General features: G+C 45.9%; 2 long non-coding RNA genes across 3 annotated transcripts; one reads left to right on the plus strand and one right to left on the minus strand.

Annotated features, from left to right (window-relative positions):
* Positions 1–200: 200 nt before the first annotated feature.
* Positions 201–13,389, minus strand: LOC121137820. Of its 2 annotated transcripts, none has more exons than XR_005875096.1 (4): positions 13,216–13,389; positions 9,030–9,136; positions 5,706–5,792; positions 201–831 (listed from the first exon to the last, which is right to left on the minus strand). It is a non-coding gene; the product is annotated as an uncharacterized LOC121137820 (long non-coding RNA). The 2 variants fall into 2 exon arrangements; XR_005875095.1 differs by having other exon boundaries at positions 201–1,110.
* On the plus strand, positions 5,201–23,256 carry LOC110342896. The gene is made up of 5 exons (XR_002385072.2): positions 5,201–5,286; positions 9,790–10,001; positions 10,180–10,430; positions 18,741–18,987; positions 22,533–23,256. It is a non-coding gene; the product is annotated as an uncharacterized LOC110342896 (long non-coding RNA).
* The last annotated feature ends 351 nt before the right edge of the window (positions 23,257–23,607 follow it).

The following is a 23,607-nucleotide window of genomic DNA, read 5'->3' on the forward strand; positions in this document are numbered from 1 at the left end:
CCCTCCTTTCTCTACTTTGGTTTCTTAGTCTCTCATCCTGCCCCCCTGAAACTCTGCATGGGAAGTTTCTGCCCAGCCTGCTGGCAAGGACAGAACACTGATCCTGGCCTGCAACGCGGTGGTTTCTCAGAGCCGCGAGTGGTTCTGCTGCCACTGATCTCCATTCTCTCAAACGTGTATTATTGAAAAGCTGTGCGCATTTTAATAGCAACAATAGATGTTTTCTTACATGAGCCAGGCTGGAGAACCTTCCCGTGACAATGTTTAAAGGCATTTCGTATCAAGCAGACCATGTCTGCTGGGCATCCGTGCAAGTAAGGTCCCAGTGTCTGCTGTGTCTGCTGGGACATCAGTGTAGAAAGGAGAGCAGGGTGTTGCTGCTACAAATGGATCCATGTTCCCTCCTTTCTAGTTTCAGAGTGTTACCGCAAAGGCTAATAGGTGTTTTTCTTTAGTCTACCCACCTAAAGACAGCAAATACAATTTTAAAACGACAAGAGGTTTTGGTAGCAACTCATTTGCAGAGGGTGGCTTGTCTTCAAGATTATCTCCAGCTCCAAAATCTTATCTTCTATGTCCATAAAGAAGTCAAAAATCTTTGTGTTTGGGGAGCTTGAAGAAGACTAATAGGGACTTAGCTGTTCTGTTTTTTTATTTCCAGTAGTTAGAAATTCTTTGAATCAAACTCCAGAAGTCATACTCCAAAATAGTCATGCGATAGTAATGGTAAGTCAAGTCCTGGATGGGCTTTCCCCAGTACTGCGGCCGAGGTCGGGCTGCAGGCAGCCTCAGCACCTTCATCCTGCTTGTGGGCCAGTCTCTGAGTGAGCCCTTTAGACACAATGGGAAACAGATGCAGGAGTTTCTCCCTGTGAATCTCTGCCAGTAACCTGAGCAGAGCTCAGTTTATTTCCCATGCCTGGAACACTCGACCACTTTAGATCAATGTTTCTTCTCCCTCCACAATTACCTGTGTGTTTGACCCTGAACACGAACTTTTTCTAAACACTTTGAAAAGGAAAAAGTAAGATAGGCTCCAAGCAGAGGATTGAGGGAGGAAAGGCACCATGTAGGGCTTGGTGGTGTTGGGAAAATTTGGTGGTTCTTCTCCTAAAGGCAAAATAGGAGACAGAGTTTTAAATGTGATACCTTGAATAAGGCACAGCAGGGCAGTGTCACCAGTGATGAAAGAGGGAGGCTCAGAGTAAGAGCACCAAATCCAAACCCAGGAGCAGCCAAGTTACCCAGGGAACGCGGCTGAAACAAGCTCCTCGGCATTATGGCCAGCACTTATCCTTTCAAGACCAGATGTCAGGAAGTATATCTAAGCTGTGAAATGTAACCGCACCAATGCACCGGGGACACTTGGGAGAATGGTGGCATTTGAGGAGGTGAGAATGTGATTTGTTCAGCAGTTGCTGAACCACCTGTCATGTGGAACCAAGCTTCCTGATGAGGCTGGGATGCGGACAGAGGAAGACGAGGAGCCAAACTCCATGCTGTGTCGGCAGGTTCTATGTCACAGTGGCTGGGGGTGGAGCACACACACCAGTGGTGGGCTTGGTGCTACTCTTAGGTTAGGTGACTGGGTCAGAAAAGTCTCCTAAATGAAGGAACTTTCAAGATGAGATGTGAATGCAAGGGGACGACCCCCACAGCTGTTTTGGGTGACTCAAAGGTCTTTGGGTAAGGTAGGCTTAGCACTCTTCCATGGAATAAAGCATCCAAGAGGCCATAAGGCCTGAGAACAGAAAGGAGAGTAGCAGCACGCTAGCTAGGATGCCAGCGGGCTTTCACAGGAGGCAAAGTCTCAGAACTCGGAGTAGCCTTCAGTCTGTTTTCTGACCTTGTTCTCCTTGGGGCAAACAGTCTTTGGAGAAGTTCTGGCCCATCCTCCTGGCAAGGACAGACTAAGGCTCCTGGAGCAAAGGGAAAAACACGTGTAAGAGCTTCTGTAGAGACCAAGCATGAACTGGTCAGCTCCAAAGGGTCATTCTGTCTGCTCAGCAGAGGGAAGTCAGGAATGGAGGCAGAGAGAGCAGGTAGAATGGATGGGGGTTGTGAGGTAAGACCACAGGAGGAGTAGGTATGGGAGGGAGACTCAAGTAGTGGGTTTGGGGATACCAGACAGCTGAGTGGAAAAGTTGGGCAAGTAAATAAGATATAGGCATTAAAACTGAGGAGAGAGGTCCTGGAGGGGGAGGGGACTTTGTGGATTAGGATCTGGAGTAATACAACATTTAGAGGTCAGAGGTTGGGAAGGAAGACAAGGAGAAGGATCCACCCAACGAGACTAGGGAGCAGCAGCCATAGGTAGAAGGGAGGACTGCAAGCTAAAAGTCAAGTGAGGTCGAATTTTGAAGAGCAGGGCTCGATCAGCTGAGCCAATGCTGCTGATGGGGGATACCCGTTGATGTGGAGACTTTGGTCTCTCTGACAGAGGGACAGGTGATAGAGATGAAGCCTGGCTTGGGTAGTAGAGTGTAGGATGACCTTACAAGGAGCCCTGCTGTGAAAGGAGATAGAAAATTCGGGAATGGCTACGGGAGGAACCAGAGCTTACTGTGGGCCAATAAATTCTTGAGGGGGAAAACTGTGGCCATCAAGGCAGAAGGGATAACTTCTAGGGTGAAACTCTTGTACTAAAGTGGATCTCGCATAAATGTAAGGATGGTGCATCCCTGGCAAGGCGGGAATGCAGTGCGATTGGCTAGGAAGGAGCCTTGGAAGTCTGGTGAGCCTTGTCTGCATGGATCTGCTTCCACAGAGGATGTGAAATGGGCTTTGTCAGCAGACAGAGGAGAAAGGCAAGGTGTAAGAGTTCAGTGGGAGAGAAACGTAGTGCCAAGAGATGCAGCTGGATTTCTGGGCTGGGAAAGTCTTTGCCTGGGTCTTTATGGACACGTTACTGCCTAGGAGACTGATCTCTCACTGGTTGGTTTCTCCTGCATTGTGAACAGTAACAAATTCACTCCAAATTAGAGAGCACCGTGGTTTCTGGGGTGATTATGGTCAGACACAAATTTGACCTCCAGTTATTTTGAGCTTCAGCTGGTAGCCTTTTCTGTCTCTGAACTGTACACATCTCATGAACCAGGAGAGAGAGGGATGAGCAGCACTCCACGCTAAGGTCTGCATGGGAAAAGAACATCTGTTGACTGATTCTGCTTCGGAGAGTTTGGGATGGCTTGCTGGGGGTGGCGATAACAAAGTTGTATTTTAAAAGAGGAGGTGGATTTGTCGAAGATGTCAGAAGGCGTTCCCATTAGAAATGGAGTACGGAGTTGAGATTATTAGACGTAATATCCGAATCAGAATATGGAACTGGAAAAGTAGACATGGACCAGCTGTTGGAAGATTTACCTTTTATACATAGTATGAAAGTTCTCCTTATGTTTTCCCAATGAAGTGTTCATAATGGCGAGAAGCTGGGAGCAGCTGGAGATGATAGCAGGAACTCTGAGCCTAAACCAAAGTAGTTAGCAGAGCAAGGGACCACGACGGGTGGATGGAAGAAGCTTAGGGCTTAGAGGTCACTTGCATATGGAAAGTGAACGAGAGGAAGGAAAAACAGAGGAGCAGAAGGCTAGGAGTCTTCTTGTCTATCTTAACTAGAAGGCTGTCAATCAGGATGTAGGAGGAGGGTAAAAGCAGTTCATCAGAGAGTACAGTAGACAGGACGAGGATCCAAGTGACTGGTGAGTTGACTCAGTGTGTAAAAGCAATTGCTATGCCAGCCTGATAACATGGACTTAATGCAGAGAACCCACAAAAGGTAGATGTGGTGCACACATCTATAATCCCAGCTCTCCTGACATGAGACGGGAGATGGAGTCAGGATGATCAATCAATCAGAAGTCCAGAACCAGCTAGCCTGGAGTACAAAGCATGGCAGAAACAGTGAAACAGACCCTGACTAAACAAAGTAGGAGAGAACCAACTCCCGACAGTTGTCCTCTGACCTACACACACTACAGCATGTGTCAACTCACACAAATATATCATACACATGCATACAACAATAAAGAAAACATACTAGGAATTCAAATCTGGAACTTTAAGGAACAGCTGAACTCATGAGGATGGATAGAAAGGACGAGAAGCTCATGAGACTGCTGGGGACAGGGCGAGCAGGAAGTGGCACTGGGGAGCTGCGGAAGGCCAGAAGGATGTGGGACCTGGGAAGAGCATCCTTGACAAAAGAAGGTCCAATGGGAGGAGCTGCTCAGAAAGATGTCTGTGAGACCCACTGCAGGGGTGGGGTACCGACCGGGTGGGAGAAGGGGCCCAGGAGAGCTGAAGACTGGGCACCGAAGGTCACTCCCGAGCAGGGAAAGGTGGGGAGCAGCGAAGGGACAGAGCTGGAAACAGCAGCAGCATTGTGGGTAAGGAGGATGTAGGGAGGAAGCCGAGGACCCTGTATCAGGAAGCAGTCCAGGGTAGGAGGACAGACAGAAGAGTGGGAATATTGAACATAGCATGGGGTGTGCAGCAGGGTCCTCCACCTCACCGCTGTCCAAAGTGGGACTCGACAGCTGCCGGGGTTTCAGGGGAAGCCAAGCAATGGAGGACGTGTGAGAGAGAGAGGGAGAGAGAGAGAGAGGGCTTGCTTTCTCCCTGCAAAACAGGAAAGGAGGTGCTGAGTGCAAACTAAGACAGAGAAAATAACAACAGAAGCAGCAGCTAACCACTTTCCTTCTGTTCCACCTTGAGAGCTGTGACAATCCCGTCCCCCTCTGCTTGTTGTGATACCTGGATTCTTCTCATTAATAAGTTAGCTAAGTGTCCTTCATGGTGCCCTCCTAAAAAAGATGTTTCCCACCAACTGACTGGTTTCGAAGTCCATTACATCATTGCTTTAAAGAAACATGTAAAGGTTTGACCGTGGACACAGTGTCTGACAATTTCCAAGTCTATGAGGAGAAAGCCATAATGATTTTATCTTACAAAAATATACTTGAAACCGAACTGTTTCCCTCACCCTGCTTAGGACTTCTTACAGGATACAGAAAGTTCACGAGCCCTATAGCAATTTCCCCAAAGAATTGGTGAGACCATACTTACAGTTTCTAATCTATTTTTAAGAATTGTTTATGTGATATAATTACACAAGGGCATCCAACCTTAACGGTGCTAACAGCCACGTGCTGGGCAGCACAGCTGGCTCGTGGCCACCTGTAACTTTCAGCCCAGTGTGGATAGAAGAGAGAGGCAGGCTGTTACTATGGAGCCCAAGATCAAGACAGTGATCCTCCTGCCTCTGCTTCTCCAAGGCCTGGATTGTAGGTGAGTGTTGGGCCTTACTTGTTTATGGATTTTCCTAAGATGTTCTTATTAAGGCAGGTCCGCCCTTCCCACCCCTCAAGGTAGGTCCACCTGCTCTCACACTTCAAAGGAGTGCCATCTTTGGTGCCAAGTTTTACATACAGGACAGACGCAGGACCTTGTGGCTTGACTGGAATCAGGCTTTTGGTGGCCTTGGTTGAAGCATGTTGGGTACACAGTGCCCCTCCTCCACTTTATCACCCTAGGGTCTGTAGCTTCCCCAGGTCTAGTCAACAGCAGGCTCCTGCTGGCAGATTTTCTCCATCCTTAATTTTCTGAATCTGGAGAGTCATGTTATGAAACATGACTTGATCTGCTTGACTCTCAGGACTAGTTCCAAGGTGTGGTCCAGACTCAAGTTTAATGGTCAGCTTACTAACCTTAGAGAGGGAGATGATGTTCAAGAATGCTTATACATTAATTCTTTACAACCTCATGTTGCTATTTGCAGAAAAGCTGACTTCATTCTGGAATCAAAGCAAACAATTTATATATATATATATATACATATATAATATTTTACCGGCTGCTTGGACTGTGAATTCATTTCTATAACAGAGAATTGCCAGGACTACATAGATAGACCTTGTCTTACACACACACAAATACACACATACACACACCTTCATACATATGCACATGCACATGGGGAATCATACAAACACATGCACACATGTGCTCACACACATATATTTATATACATGTGCATGCACACATACATTCAAATACAAAAACATGTAAACATGAACACATACACATGTTCACACATGTGCGTTCATAAACATGCATACACACATACACACATTCCTACACATATACATACACATATGTTCATACACATGCATACACATACACATACACACATACAAAGCTTGAAATAACGTGAAAAGATGTACAGGAAACTGTAAGAGTGATGCATATAGCTACTATATGTCCTTAAGCCAGATATTCACATTGCTAACATATTAACACATTTTCTATCTCTTTTGATATTTATTTTTGCTATTTCTAATTATGTATTGGGGTGTGATACGCACATCAGTGCAGTGCCTCTGAAAGCCAGAAAGGGAGTTGGATCCCCTAGAGCCAGAGTAACAGTGATTGTAAATCACCAAATGTGGGTGCTGGGAACCAAGAGAGGCCCTCTGTGACAGCAGCATGTGCTCTGGGCCTTGTCTCTTTTTCGTACATGTAGCCATTGTCAGTATTGTTTTTCCGAAATTTTATTTTCTAATTAATTTTTAGGTTAACATATAAAGTAATGGGCTTCACGGTGGAATTTCCCACGTGTCATGTGCTCTTCTCACATGTTTCTGTCCTTTTCTGAAGGTTATCAACATGATAACATGATGCTCCGCTGAGCCCTAAATGTACCAGTGCGCATTTTCTCAATCACCAACACTACACGACCGCCTGATAAATCAAGAAGTTGTCATTGCTACGCCGTTACCATCCAACTCAGACACCCTATAATTTTCACCAACTGCCCCAACTGTCCCTTACTGGGATAAGGTCAAAATCAGGGGCTGGGGTGTAGCTTAGTTGGTAGAGTGCTTACCCAGCATGCATGAAGCAAGCCTTGGGTTCAATGAAGTAAAAAGGAGACAAATCAGATCATAGATTGCAATTAGTCGTCAAATCCTTTAGTCTATAGCCCACCGTCCTACTGTGCCTCTCCAGAGGAATGCTGTGTGTGTGTGTGTGTGTGTGTGTGTGTGTGCATGTGTGTGTGTGTGTATGTGTGGCATAGTAGCCATTCTATGGTATTTATCCTATGGTTATACCTATCTTTGTCAATTTGACACAACCTTGAATCACCTGTGAAAAAGTCTCAATGAGGGATAGTTTAATTCAAGCTGGCCCGCAGACATGCCGTGGGGGGGGGGTCATTGTCTTACTTAACCGATATGGGAAGACCCGGCCCACTGTGGGTGGTGCCATTCCCAGGGCAGGGCATCCTAAACTGTATAAGGCTAGAGCCGCTGGCTTGAGCATAAGCAAGCAAGCGAGTGAGCAGACATGCATTCATTTCTCCTGCTCTTGATTGTGGATGTCGTGCAGTCAACATCCTCACGCTCTGCTACTGCGGCTCCCCTCGAATGGTGGACCATAAGCTAGGCTGGTAAGCTAAAGCCAACCCTTGCTCTCCCGATTTGCTTCTTGTCCGGATATTTTATTACAGCAACAGAAATGAAACTAGAACAGGTTGTATTTCATTGCGGCTTTGATTTGCATTTCTCTGATATTTAGTGATAGTAAGCATCCTTTATGAGCTTGCCGGCTGCTTCTGTGTTTTCTTTGGAGGACTATCTATCTACTCAAGCCTATTTCCCATTTATTGATGGCTTCATGTTTCTGAACTGCAGACGTTCCCTATGTTCTAGAGTCAATCTCTTATCAAGCACAACTTGCAAATAATTCTGCTGCCCTATAGCATTCCTTTTCACTATGCTGTCTGCATCCTTAAGTGGAAGTTTAAAATTTAGATGTAGTCTCATTTATCTACTTCTTTTATCAAGATTTTATTGGCTACATGGTGTACCTTGAAACACCATATGATTTTAGAGTGAATTTTTTCATATCTCACAAAAATGTCTTTGGGATTTTAATACAGATTATATAAAGTCTTTAAATCAGCCTAGTTTCCACCATGATTGGGTTTTCAAAAATCTGTGACTCCTGGGGCCGATGAGGTGGCTTAGTGGGTAAAAACCTGGCACTCTGAGTTAGTTCAGCATCCAGGTCCTGCAGGTCAAAGGCATTTGCAGTGCCATTAGGAGGAAGTTGGTGAGCTAACAGATTGAACTCATTCTCCTAGGTGTGTCATCGGCAGCAACTTCCTTTGTTGGGGGTGACTATGCTTCAGCAAGCCTGTTTAATGGTTTGTCGAGGGTCTGGGCACTGAGTCTTGTGTCACAGAAGATGCCTCTGGGGAAGCTGTCCCCATTCTGTGCTGCTTGTACAGAGCATCTGGGTAGTTGGTTAAGAGCAGACATTTATCTCTCACTGTTCTGGCGGCTGAACAGTCGAAGGCCAGGGGTCGGGCCTGGATACAGCCTTCAGGCTACGTCACCCCTTGGCAGAGCATGGGAAGGCTTTAAGAAAAAGTAGGAGGGAGACAGAGTGGGCCAACTCCGTGGTGATATATTGCTTATAATCTAATAAAGCTCACCTGAAGATCAGAAAGCAAAGCTGGCCATAGCAGGCAGTGGTGGCACACATCTTTAATCCCAGAAGCCATGCTTGCTAGCCATAGAGGCTGGGTGGTGGTGGTGCACGCCTTTAATCCCAGAACTGGAGAGGAATATAAGACAGGAGCAGGGTTTCATGTGGCATTCAGTCTCCAGCCACACGGAGGACAGGATTGCCCCATTTTGGACAGTGGCTGGCTGCTTTGCTTTTCTGGTCTTCAGCTTGAACCCCAATGTCTGCCTCTGAGTTTTTATTATTCATTCTGCATAACGCCATTTCCACGACATTAAGACCGCTTCCGTCTCAATGTGCTTCCTCACAAATCATTCCCTTCTCATAGTCTCTGCAACCCTAGACTGCATAGCATAAGGAGAGCCCCTTTCAACCCTGGCCGAGGTAAACCAGGAGACAGAGTCAGTCTAATCAGCCCGAGAAATAGGGAAGCCGGTGTCCTGGAGAGAATGCATTTCCTAGTTACCCCATCAAGTATCAGGAGCAGGATTTGAACTTACACAGTCTCATTGCAGATTCCATGCTTGTAATCAATATACAATGCTGTAAAGGCCTCTGCCCGCAGATGCCTGGGCCTGGTCCATATGCATGCAAATGGCACTGACGGCTGTGGGGGAAATAGTAAATGCTGCATTGTGAAATTCCTAAAATTTAAAACAGAAACTTTGATCATATGCTGACATAATGCCAAATCGCTTTCTAGAGTTGACTGCCGGGTTTGGTACCTCGTTTCATTCTCAGGTGGCCTGCGCCCCCTCCCTCCCTTTTTATAATGGCATACGGTGTGTTGGTAAATAAGGACCAGATTGGCTTCCTTAGGAGAGAGCAGCCCAGGGAGGGTACAGGAGGCAACTGCTGTTCTCTGCAGGCTTGGAGCCCTTCCTTGGCTGTCCTAGAGGAACACTGTTTCTTCCCCAGCTTAGTGACTCTCCTCTGGATCCTTCTGCCTTGTGTGCAGGTCTGCTCTCTTTTCCTTTGCATGTGTGGGAGTGGGGGAGTGGGGGAATGATGGGGGTCAAACTCAGACCCGGGGCCTCGCGAGTGCTGGGCTGGTACACTGCTCACATAGGCAAACCTTCTTTTAAGCCTCCTACCCCTTCTCTTCCGATCTCCAGAGCATGCCTTTGGTGGTGTTACCTCGTCATGCCTAAATACAAGGCGATTAACTCAGGTTCTTTCTCTCTTGACTTGGGGGTGGCCTGGTATAGCTTACAGCAGCCCTGGCTTCATAAAAATGCATGTTCCAATCTCTGTCTACAGGCTCCAATGAATGTCATTTCACTTCAGTGAGCTTCGGTCTCTTCATTGATAAAATTGCCATTAAAACTTCATAACGGGAAGTCATTCATAAGTAAGCCAATGAGATGACAAGTGTAACAGCAACCAGCCAAGCCTCCGGAGCATTGTAGCTGTTTAATTAAATCGACTTTTCTTAGTTCACGACCCATTCATAAATTTGATGCAGACCAGAGGTGAGCAGCCTAACACACACCATTCCTAGAGTGGTGTACGCTCGTCTGTTACCAGGACTTGCCCACGGGCAGGATTGGAGGTGGGGAAAGAAAACAGGAAACTCTGTCAACTTGTTAGCTTGCTGGAGGTTAAGGAATGATGGGTTATTTCTGCCTTGGGTCTTTGGTGTTTAATTAGATCATGTTTCTGCTGCAAGAGGAAGAAACTTACTCAAGACAGTGCAAGAAACGGGTGTTGAAATTGCTGCAAAGAAACCACCGGGCTCAACTGAAAACAGAGATTTGCAAGCCATCAATAATCCTGGTCTGTCTCCTGGGGGACTGTGTGGCCTTTGCTCTGAGTGTCTGCTCCACTCTTCTCACAGAGGCAAGCTTGTCTGCCACGCAGGAAGTCTTGATGTCTACAGCCCCACTAGCTGGCACTCCTGGGTAAGTCTCCTTGTGTGGTTTGTCTCCAGATGGGTGACTAGCTAATCTCCCGTCCACCCCACTTCAGGGCGTATGGAGGGAGTGGGCCTCCTATCTTCTGTGGCTCTGGCTGCCACCCCAGCCCTTGGTGACATTTGCAAAAGCTGCCCCTTTGTGGTTCTTAGCAGCACCAACCTCTGATGCACCCCATGTCATGCGCTCACCCCCAGTAATGTGTCCCGAGGGGGACAGCCATTTCCAAGAGAAGGACTCTTTGTTTGTGCTCCCCTCCTTCCCGGGAAGGGTGACTAGCAAAGAAAGCCCACGGCTTCCAGGTGCAGTTCAAACTGTACCTATCCCCTTTTTCTCTCCCAAGCCCTGAGCCGGTGCCGTTTCTTCTGAGCCTCTCTCTTGGATATCTTCTTGGCTATGGCTGTTTCCCTTCAGGAATATACCCCCTCCCCCCCCCCCTGGGCAAACCCGGGTGTGTTCTGGGAGCGTGATCTCATCTGAAGCACTCTCGAGACCAACCAAGAGACTCCTGCCGTCTCTGCTTCCTAAGAAATCCAGCCGTGACCCGGGCTCTTTGTAAGGCTGACTTGTCATGTTGCCTCCACACCCCTTTGAGCTTCAGTTTCTATGTTTGTTTGCTACGTCTAATTCACTATCTCAAGTCACAGAAGAGTAATTCTGATGGCCAGCTTGTTGCTGACCAGTCAGGTAGGGACGGGCTGCCTTGGTTGGGTTAGAAGTCCAATCGGTGTCACCAAGTTAGTGGCGGTGGGAACACATCGGGCCCATGCAAACCTTCCCCTTTAGCACATACTGCGTGAGGTGTTTTCTCGTTAGGGTGCCATGATGGGTAGACACGATGCTATTTAAATCCATCCATACTTCACAGATGAGCTAGTCTTGGAACCCCTCCCCCAACGACAACACACCCACCACTTCAGAGTGTGAAAGGTAAATCGGGTGGGAGGGTAGGGGCCGATTTGCATTGTCATCTGTGTGTGTCTCTGTTGCTTGGGCGGTTTGCTGGTGGACTTGGGTCCTGTCAGCTCTCATCTCATCCGTGACAAGTCACAGCTCCAGTGCTGCTGGGTTCCCCATCGCTGCCCTTCACAGCAAGACTTCAGCGGCTCCTAGAATGCCGCCCCAATCTTATTAACATTGTCTCCAGCACATTAGTAGGAAACACGGGTCTGAGGAGGAGTGACATTTTATGATTAAAAATACATTTGTTTAAATGGTTCAGTTGTCTCCATTTGAATATTGCCCACTGCTTCCATAATAATAGCAGAAGTTCTCGATGATGTTTTTAATGGCTAACCCCTGCTATATCTGCCCTGACAGCACAAAGCCTTGGATAATATGTCTTGATTTGATATGTGCTAATTGCTTATCAGAAATTACCCAGTTGTAGCCTATCACTGCTGAAATTACTTTCAAGGAAAAAAAAACTGGGCACTTTTGAAAGGTGCATTAATGCCACTAGGCCATGAATGTCACATTTAGTATTCTAAAACAGTTAACAATAATGGCACGAGAGAGCCAGTATAGCCAAAAGCATTCTGTGTTCACTCAAGGAAGGCACAGAGAAAAGCTGGACGGATGTAGAATGGAATGCAACAAAATTGTTGTCTCTATTATTAGTTTGTTCAAAACCATGAGCATCTCAAAGCGGTTCATGGCTCTCACGATGAATAGATACTCTTTATTATTCCATTGTAGAAATAGCAGACAGTCCAAACTTTGTGGAGTGGTGCCTGCTTTGGATCTGAATAAATGAGGTGACACTTTATATCCTTTGTGTCCACCTCTGTGGTACAATGGTGTCACGTTTTGGTTTGAAGAAGTTTCACATGATATATGGAGGCTGGGGAGACAGGGAGATAGTTTAGTCACAAAAGTACTTGGCACACAAGCTTGGGGCTCTGAGTTTGATCCTCAGTACCTGTGTGTTGGTATGATGGCACATACTTATAATCTCAGCACTGGGGAACTGGAGGCAGGGGGATACCTGGGACTTCCTGGTCAGCATCCTAGTGTAATACAGAACCCCCAGTCCCAGTGAGAGACTCCGTATGTGGAAAAGAAGGTGGATGCTCTCTCTCTCTCTCTCTTACACACACACACACACACACACACACACACACACACTTTCTACAGATAGTTCTACACGGGGCTGAAATAGCCCACTGGAAAACTATGTGGCAATGTGAAGACTAAAATGACAGAGGCAGTGACATTGTCATGGTGCTTCCCAGAGTTCAAGGCACAGAAAGGAGCCAAGACTCGATGACCCTCTCTGGGGTGGGAGGTGTAAGCAAACCACAGAGGCCCTCTTTGGCTTGAGTAGGTGCACGGGGCTAGGCTGGATGACACTGGACACAGACGGCTTCTTGGACAGATGGCAGGTTTGGGTGACTTGAAGCATTGGCCCACAGTGATAAGGGCAGTGGGTGTAGCATTCTAGTTCCTTCCCATGGGTTAGGAACGGCCGTGTCTGTAGCTCTTTGCTGGTGTTGCTCCATTTTCCTCTGTGCTTGGTATGCCCGAAGAAGGTGAGTACAGGTAGCTGTGGGCTCACAGGCTCGTCATATCTTCTGAGGAGATGCCACTTTCTTCCCCAGGGCTCACAGCCCAACCCCTGGGGAAGTCTCTGCCTAGTACCACTGGGTTATGTGTCAAGCCATGGACTCATCATGGGTAAAGGGAAGGGAACCCAGGTTTGGCACATTCCCATCTTAAAGGAAAGGGGCGCTTTAAGCAGGCAAAACATCCTGTGTTCACCTTCAAGCCTTACCTTGCATCTAATTCTGACTGCACGGCATTTCTGTCAAAGGCATTCTGCAGAAGATCTTCATGTAGGCCACAGACAGTCCCTCACTCGGTGTGCTCATATCCAACCGGTATCCATTCCCTTCTTCCCACACTTCAGAACTGAGTAAGAAGGAGAAGGACTGGGTTCAGTGTGTTCCAGAACTTTAAAATGAGGGCTCTAGAACTCAGGAGGTAAGGCAGAGCTGGAGAGAGAGAGAACTGTGAAAAACTGCATCACCAAGATTCTATCCTGCCGGGAAACACACCAAAACAGAGTCCCTCTGTCCCCACGCTGACACTCAGGAGTGACTCTGCCCCCAGGCTGACACTCAGGAGTGACTCTGTCCCCACGCTGAAACTCAGGAGTCCCTCTGTCCCCACACTGACACTTAGGAGTCCCTCTGTCCCCACACTGACACTCAGGAGTGACTCTGTTCCCACGCTGACACTCAGGAGTGACTCTGTCCCCATGCTGACACTCAGGAGTGACTCTGTCACCACGCTGACACTCAGGAGTCCCTCTGTCCCCATGCTGACACTCAGGAGTCCCTCTGTCCCCACACTGACACTCAGGAGTGACTCTGTCCCCATGCTGAGACTCAGGAGTGACACTGTCCCCATGCTGACACTCAGGAGTCCCTCTGTCCCCATGCTGACACTCAGGAGTGACTCTGTCCCCACGCTGACACTCAGGAGTGACTCTATCCCCACGCAGACACTCAGGAGTCCCTCTGTCCCCACGCGGACACTCAGGAGTCCCTCTGTCCCCACGCTGACACTCAGGAGTCCCTCTGTCCCCACGCTGAAACTCAGGAGTCCCTCTGTCCCCACACTGACACTTAGGAGTCCCTCTGTCCCCACACTGACACTCAGGAGTGACTCTGTTCCCACGCTGACACTCAGGAGTGACTCTGTCCCCATGCTGACACTCAGGAGTGACACTGTCCCCATGCTGACACTCAGGAGTCCCTCTGTCCCCATGCTGACACTCAGGAGTGACTCTGTCCCCACGCTGACACTCAGGAGTGACTCTATCCCCACGCAGACACTCAGGAGTCCCTCTGTCCCCACGCGGACACTCAGGAGTCCCTCTGTCCCCACGCTGACACTCAGGAGTCCCTCTGTCCCCACGCTGAAACTCAGGAGTCCCTCTGTCCCCACACTGACACTTAGGAGTCCCTCTGTCCCCACACTGACACTCAGGAGTGACTCTGTTCCCACGCTGACACTCAGGAGTGACTCTGTCCCCATGCTGACACTCAGGAGTCCCTCTGTCCCCACACACTGACACTCAGGAGTGACTCTGTCCCCATGCTGACACTCAGGAGTGACTCTGTCCCCACGCTGACACTTAGGAGTGACTCTGTTCCCATGCTGACACTCAGGAGTCCCTCTGCCCCCATGCTGACACTCAGGAGTGACTCTATCCCCACACTGACACTCAGGAGTCCCTCTGTCCCCACGCTGACACTCAGGATGACCCTGGTTCTTCACTCCCCTCCCTCTCCTGCTTCCATCTTTCAGCCATGCTTGCTGATCTGACCTTTAAACTGTAGTTGAAACCTGGCCACTGCCACCACTTCCCCAGTCCTCGCCTCAGTGCCAACTGTGCACTCTTCCTGAATACATTCTTGCCGCCCAGATCTCTTCTCACACGCAGAAGGAAGGTTTTCTCTGGGGGTCGAATAGCATCACTCACCCTTCTACCTAAAACCCTCTTAATGGCTTCCACTCAGATTAAGTAAAACCTCAGGACTGCCTTCCCATCCTAAGGCCTCACAGACTCGTGCCTGGCCTCGAGGCCATGCCAAGTTCCATGTCATTTTTGCTGAACTTCCTTCCTTCATTCCTGCTCTCCTTTCTCCCTGGGCTCCCATCTCTCCAGCTTAGACTTCCGCTCTTATTTCCCCACCACCACCCCCAAAGACATATAGGGTGAAGACTCGTCCTGTTCAGCCTTCTTTGCCCACCCTGGTGCTCCTACCTTAACACTGCAGCAGATGTTGCATGAGGTACCAAGGAGCAAGACTCACGAAGCTTCCGTGGGCCCAGCCTACACCTGCAAAATCGCCATACAGCAAAAATCACCATACACCTTTTAAAATGTATCCCAGTTTAAAAGGATAGACTCACAATAATTGCTTTTCTCAGTGCTGTGACAAATTACCAGACAAAGGGCACTTAAGGATGGGAGAGTTTGATTCATGGTCTGAGAGGAGAGAGTGCCTCACAGCATCCAGATAGGGCATGCCATGGCTGGTCACATCATGTCTGAAGTCAGGAAGCAGAGAGAGACGGATGCTGGCGCTCAGCCATCTTCCTTCTTCTGCCTATTCACCACCGCAGGGCGGTGCTACCCACATTCAGGGCAGTTCTTCCCTCAGTTAAACCTCCCGGGAAACTCTCACAGCCACACCTGGCAGTGTGACTCTAGATGGTTTCAAATCTTGTCACAATAATACTAAAAACCGAATTTATTTTTGAAGATTTATTTTTATTTTTAATGCTCTTATGAGAAAGGATGTGTGTGTATGTGTGTAGCTTTGTGCAGTGTGTGTGTGTGTGTAGCTATGTATATGTGAGAAGGCCAGAAGATGATCCTCTAGAGGTAGTTTATAAATAGTTGTGAGTCACCTGACCTGGGTTCTGGGGACTGAATTCTGGTCCTCTACAAAAGCAATGAGAACTCTTAACTGCTGAGCCCTGAACTTTTTTTTAAATAAGATATACAGAATTCTTCCTTTGACAAAAGAGTCATCTGGAAATTTCTGAAAATACTTTTCTAATATATTCAAAGTTTGTGATTTTATTTTCCAACATTCAGTTCACACAAGTGTTCAAGGATACATCAATTGTGGGGAACAAAGACTGATGGTGAAATTGAATCACAAAGACTTCCTGGGGAAACAAATGAACATCAACAATAGAGTCAAGGCTAGAAACCAGAAAATGGTAGATTGAGTGTTTGCTGGAATCAAAGAGACTCAGCTTCCCAACAATTTCCTCCTCACAATGGAGACAAAACTCCTACCATTCTCTCCCAGCTATGTAGCAGACAGTGTGGAAGCATCTAGAAGTGTCCTTCAGCACCAGATAATCTAATTGTGGATGGTTCATTCTGAGAGGCCTCCTTAGGCAGCTCTAATGGTCAGGGTGGGCACCCGTACCACCCTACTTTTATAACACATTGTGTTTTATCCTGTGTAAACAGGCAGAGTCAACACTGAGACAGTGAACTTAAACGTTAGAGTAATTTAGAAAAGCAAATAACAGATTTCTTCAATAAAAAGGGAAATGAAATTAAAAACAAGACCAGTTTCATTTACTAGACTTGAATGACAAGCTTTGCTATAGTGAATTTGCTTCCAGCTCAAAAAGTCTCAGCTAGCAAGGCAGCTAGGCACATGGAGATGCCTGCTCTACTCTGGGCTTCTTTGGGCGTGGGGGCTTCAGCTGGGTTCCGGGTTATTTTAAAAGGGGTTATATGAATATGTTTCTGTTCATATTAACAAAGCTTTCGGTGAGTACACATCTATTTGATGCTAACCAAGATGTATAGTGGGATAAATCTCAATGCTTAGACATCAGGAAATCAAAATCTAGACCTGAACCCTGTCTAAATACAACTTGATCTTTGCATTTTGATTTGGATGGGAAAGCAAAGTTGTGCTTACTCAGAAACACACGCAAGTTAAAACGATCTCCCAATGGGCTGCTGTGTTGGTGTCTCTATTCCCCAGGTCAAGGGTGGTAAGTCCTATTTAGACAACTGCGGTGAAGGACAGTGGAGGGTAAGTACATCTGGGGGTTGTATTAACTGCTTAGTGCTTACACACCAACACACAGCACCCTGTAGGAGCTTCAGTCTCGGTCTTCACACTCTACTAGACTACAAGACCCAGTGGTCATAGTCTCCCAGCACGCGGATACTGTTCACTGCTCCCGAATGTGTTTTTCATGCAACCTGCAGAAAAAAACAACAACAGTTTGACCAAAACATTCAAGTTTTCTGTTAAATGGACTTAAGTGATTCCAAATGAAAATGCTTACCCCTCCCACAAAAAAATTCGCTGTTTGGAATAATAATAAATGCTGTTGTTTCCATTGATCTTGGCGGTAGCCTGAAACATCAAGTGTGTTGTTTGCTTAATTTTCATAACGACTCCACAGGATAGGTCTTATTATCTCTCTTGTACAGATGAACAAATTAAGGGTCAGATAGGTTAATATGCCCAGTGCTATGTAGCTAAAATTGCCCACTCAGCATTTAAATTCTGGCATTTATGACTTTACACTGTCTCCCTTAGCAGTGAAAAGCCAGTCTTGTAGGAAAAACTAATTGCTTTATGTCATGAATCTGATCTGTCCTCTTTTAGAAGGAGACTAATCATAACCGTTCTGACACTACCTTAAAATGACGGCACCAGGTGGTCACAACTTTCTATTGACCAAGTGCTACAATGTAGCCTGGGCTAGCTAGTTCTTCATTCCTGCTTCATGGCTTGGTTCCATTCTTCAGATTTTTCCATCTTTTCTGTCCTTCACCTGTTTTCTAACATATCATCAAAAGACACAGCAGCTTAACATTACAAAAAGCTGTTTACACATGTAAATCATCATTAGTTGTATACACATATAAACCTAGTGAGCATTTAGGCAGGATTTTTTTCCTCCACTCTAAAATATAATGTACTTAGAAAGGGTAGAGGTCAGAAGTTCACAGCTTAGTGTACTTTCTCAAAATGAACTCACCAGCAGCCACACCAAGATTGAGAAGCCCGATGGCAGAGCCAATGACATCCACAATGTGGCTGCGATATTGTTTCAGAGTCTATTTATGTGAGTGATCTTTTGAAAGGTGAGAATACCTTTGAAACACACTCCATTATGCTCTACTTCATGCTCTATGCATCCTGGTTTGTTTACACCTGTTCTCTTAACCCACAGTGTGTTTAAAGAGACACATAGTTGAATATGAATGCCTCTCCTACTTGAAGTTCACATCAAAACTGCATTCTACAATCATTGGGCTACCTTCTCCTGCTAATATACTAAGATCTAGTTTTCATAACAACCATCTTTAAAAGACATTTCTGCTCTGAATTGTGAAATGCTGTTTGTCATTAAGAAGCAACGTTCAATTATGACTTTTCATATTTACTTACCAGTGGGCCTGAGTTCATATTCACCAAAGAAAAATGATCTCAGCCAAAACCTGCTGGATTTCTTTTTTGATTTATCAACACATGGGATGTGGACTTTGTGTGTGTGTGTGTGTGTGTGTGAGAGAGAGAGAGAGAGAGAGAGAGAGAGAGAGAGAGAGAGAGAGAGAGAGAGGGAAGGAGGGAGGGAGTCTATACTGCCATATTGCAATCCTTCTACCTCAGCCCCATCCCTGTGAGTGCTAAGATCATAGACAAGCATGTCTTCCTAGGCATGTTGACTTTTGAATATGACTGTTAAACATAATAATCCAGGAATTGTTCTTTGTCTGCCTTCCTATTTTAGTGATCGCTTTCCTGTCATCAGAGGAAGATCTGCCACTGTGGCATGTACCAAAGCCCCCGTCGCTTCTGTCAGGGAATGAGAGGCAAACCTCCAGCACGACGGGAAACATGCACAATCTGAGAATCACACGTGAGGGGAGTCAGTTATGCTTCAGAGATGAGTCACATAGGGTGGCACAGATGGTGCAAGTGACGTCTCAAGATGTAAAAATGTGGATGGAACCCACACCGAGGATTAACCTAGCAAGGTGAGCAGTGCGAGGTGAGGCAAACTCTGTAGGGTGAAAACTGCCCCAGTTCCAATGTTACCACCCGGCCCTGGGTGATCTTGGTGAAGACTCCTCATCCTGTGCTAAGTGGTTTCTTTGTTACGTGCTCCCTCAGACTCTAACCCTTGAACATAGAATGTGGTATTTCCCTGAACTCTCAGCTGTGGAGAACAACACAGAAACATTGGTAGCCCCGCTGGGCAAATGAGGCTGTGACCCAAACCTTTTGTTATAGTAATATAGTATATTCGTTGATTCTTTGAGAGTTCATACAATGTGTTTTGATCACATTTATTCCCTCCTCCTTCCTTCAACTCCTCCCAGATCTACCCCTTCCTCACCCCTCTACCTACTTCATGTTCTCTTTTGGTTTTCTAGAAGAGTCTGTCTCAAAGATGATGTCGAAGACTCCCTGACTCTTACAGACTTTTATGCTCTTCTGTGATGTTCCCTGAGCCTTAAGCGTAGGGGCTTCCAGGCACCTGTTTATGAAAAATTCATGTAGTGATTCTTTTATCCCATGCTTTTCAGTGTTTGGGTCAACACATCGGATATGATAATGGGGAACTAAAAGTATGAGATGTGGATTGTTATAGTTTAAAATGTATTTGGGCTTCATTTTTTCACGGGAAGAGCAGGGACCTAGTGCGTAGGTATTTGGCTCATACAGAGACGCGTGTGAAGCTGATGCTAGCCGTGCGAGCCTCTCACAACTACAGACCTGTCTTTCCTGCAATGCACAGTGCTCCCATCCCCCTCCACCCAACTGCAGTCTCCTGCTTTCTTTTTCTGCGCTGTCAGTTACTCACAAAACAAAAATTTAGAAAACATGGACACGAAAAAGGCATCACTGTTTTAAGTTGTTTCTTTGAAGTCTTTTTGTTTTGTCCATAGGTTATTATTACATAGTTTTCATAATTTGGGTGATATAATTTTATGTCCTGCTTAGGACTTTCAGTTTTTATTTCTATGATGGCAGCAATAAGCTCTTACTGAAAGTAGTTTTGTGTTGAAACTGCAAGTTTATCAATGTTGTAAAAGCTGCACCGGTTGCTAAGAGAAACTGATAATTTGTTCCCATAGGAACTGTTGTCTTAAAATGAGAAATATAGATTCTTTAGTTTCAATGAATAAAAAACTAGTTTGAGGTAGGAAGTATTTGCTCTTTCTGGAAGGAAATGTAAAATACCTTCAGATTAGAAAGGATACAAGGTTACAGTCATCTAAAATTGTTACCTTCAGTTTAGAAAGGTTACATGGTTACAGTCATCTAAAATTGTTACTTTCAGATTAGAAAGATTACTTGGTTAGTCATCTAAAGGAGTAAAAACCATTCCAGGTGCCTTTTCTGTTTGGTGGTCCCAGGGATGGAATCCAGGGTCTGGCTTGCTAAGCTGACACTCTACCGCAGAGCCCTCTATGCCCTTAGCTCTCAAGGTGACAACACTGTTGTTCTCTCAGTTTTCCTTGTGTTTGTGGCACCGCATGGTGATGCCTGGTAGTAGAGCAGAGATATTAGGACACTCAAAGCTTTGCCTTCTATGTGGTAAACAGCTAAGCAGGTAATTTGGTTTTCTTGTTTGAGGCATAACTAGAGGGAAGGGATGTTTAGCCAGGCTATGTGGAGTGCCTGAAGTACAACTTTGCCTCCTGAGTGTGTGCCTTAACACTAAGCTGAGGTAGCCATGATCTGGAGTGGATGAGAGGAAATGTGCCATGGATCATTGTGGATTCTTAGCCATGCAGACACTACTGTCGCTCACAGACTTGACAGCTGGGTAAGCCTATTGATTTCTAGTCTCCCCTTGCAGCATAAATGGCAGCCTCCAAAGCCATGAGAGCTAATCCTCAGAAAGGAGGCAGCCCAGGTCGGTTCCAGGTCCATTCCTTGAAAGCCAGTGTCTGGAGTGTATGGTAGCTTCAAAGATAGGGTCTTACCTTCAAGTCCTAGGAGGCAGCCATGGGCAGTGGCAACAGTATGTACTGTTTGGGGATTCTCCTAGACTCCCTTGACCAGCAGCTCAAAGGGAAGCTTCCCATGCCTGATTTGTGTTAGTCTAGGACTCTTGGGGTATGTGAATATGGGGAAGAGAATTATTATCATCCTATGTGGCATTGCTTAATTTAAATTATTTATGTATGTATACACATACATAAATACACACATATATTATATGTGTATTTTTAAATAATAGTGGCACTTTTACCTTGGAGGTAACCAACAGCTATCTAATTAGACTTAAGGCTCACTCAACAGAAGTGAATTCAGGCCTGGTACTGTGCATCTAGACAGCTACCCACTGCTGGAGAGGTCTCAGACCTGGGAGGAAAGCCCACTATTGCCATTCTCCTAAACCAATACAGTTTCTGACTATTCTAAATACTTACCCTTATGTCCTTACAAGTGCAGCTCTGACCCATCACCAGAGAAGCTTCCCTTCACAACAGATGCTGACTGTGACAGGGACCAACAACTGGTTACGATTAGAGAACAGGTGACCGAGGGGTGTCCAGTCTCAACTGATGCATCTATGAGGCAACCCTACACCTAAGGCTCAGGGAAAATTGCAGACAAACGACTGGAAAGATTGTGAAAGCCAGAAGCTCAGGGCATCTGCTGTGAGGTAGCGTCTTCTAGCTATATGATCAGGAAGCTGCACCCGTGAGATCAATATGGTTGCCTGAACACGATCAGTACAATGACAACACCAGTTGACATGCCAATGTGGACAGGGGAAATTCCATAAGGCTCCACCCCTAGAGAAGAGCCACGGAAGTCAATGGCTGCTGAAAGGGTGAATCTGTCTCCTCCATGAATAACCTACTCCATAGATTGTGCAATACCAAGTAGTCAGCCATGGACATGTACATACGAGCAAAGATAAGTGGACTCACTGGATTATACATACACGTGTGCACACACCCCAATGTTATGTGCATATATGCAATAATAGTAACTAAAGAAGAGATGGTGAGTTTGGAGGGATGGGAGGAGATGGGTAGGAGTGATGAAGATGTAGTGCTTGTATAATAAGTTCTCAAAAATGTAAAGAATGTTCTAAAGGAGAAAAGCCAGATAGTTGCAAGTACCATAAAAATTATAAGGTGATATGTTAATACTGTTACTTAAAATTTTAAATTAATTTATTTTTGTTGATTGTTTGAGACAGGATCTTGCTATGTTACTCAGGCTGGCTTTGAACTAATGATTCTCCTGCCTCAGTCTCCTGATTGCTATGATTATAAGTGTGTTCTACCGTGTCTACCCTTCTTTTTAAATTTTAAATTTGTAACTAATATATTTATATGATTCAAAATAAGCAAACTGGAAAATACTTAGAAAGTTATGCCTGGTTTACATTGATCTTTAGTAGGTATTTTTACTTTTATATTTATTTTCAATGGCCTTATTTGCTCTTAAATTGTAAATAACATCTATTCATTGCACAAAATGGTGCATTTTGTTATGACATTTTCATACAGGTATGTCATGGACATTGCTCATATTCTTAATTGTCTTACAGTGCAGTGTCCCTAGGGTGCAATATTGGCTTGCACCTTGGTGGTAACCAGTGGCTCTTTAATTGGGCTTAAGACTTGCTCAAGAGGAGGGTAATCATGCCTTGTACTGGACATCTAGACAGCTTCCCGGAGAAATCATGGATCTTGGAGAAGAAACAAAAACTACCAATGTACTAAACCAGCACAATCCCTAACTGCATTAAATATGTATCTTTGAATGCACCGACAAGAATAGGTCTCATTCCTCTGCAAAGAAATGTCTCTTTGCCACAGACAGAGATCTCTACAGAAAATCACACCTGATCAAAATGCAAAGAGCAAGTGACCACGTGGTGTCCAGTCCCAACTGATAAATCCACAGTACAACTACTGTACCTAAGACTCAGGGAGCATTGTGGAAGAGGAGGTAGGAAGACCGTAAGAGCCAGAGAAACAAGAACTTGGCTGTGAGATTGAGTCTCCTAGAAATGTCAGAGAAGTTACACCCATGAAGTCTCATCAGCATGACTGCATACACAAGACCTGAACAAGGACAACATGGATAGACATGCTAACATGGAAGGAAGAAATCTCATGGAAGCTCAACCCTAAATGAAGAAGCACAGACAACTAAGGAAGTCATGAGTTGGACAAATCGTCATCCCCAGGGAAGAGTCCCCAGTTGGTTATCCAATACTAAGTGTCCAGACCTATAATAACATACACACAAGTAGCATTATACAGACTGAGCAGGCTATATTTATATATTTAGGACTCTCTCTCTCTCTCTCTCTCTCTCTCTCTCCATATATATATACAGTCAGACATGGTCCTGGGAGTCCTACATCTTGCAGGCAACAGGAAGTTGACTGAAACACTGGGCAGTATCCTGAGCACAGGAAAACTCAAAGTCTGCCCCTGCAGCGACACCCTTACTCCAACAAGAAATACCTACTCCAACAAAGCCACACCTCCTAATAGTGTCACTCCCTATGAGCTTATGGGGGCCATTTACATTCAAACTACCACAAAATATATAACAACAATTTAAAAATAGAGGATGCATGGGAAATGTTTGAAGGAGGAACAGGAAAAGGA

The sequence above is a fragment of the Mesocricetus auratus genome, unplaced genomic scaffold, assembly GCF_017639785.1.
Source record: "Mesocricetus auratus isolate SY011 unplaced genomic scaffold, BCM_Maur_2.0 Super-Scaffold_6730, whole genome shotgun sequence".
NCBI classification, from domain to species: domain Eukaryota; kingdom Metazoa; phylum Chordata; class Mammalia; order Rodentia; family Cricetidae; genus Mesocricetus; species Mesocricetus auratus.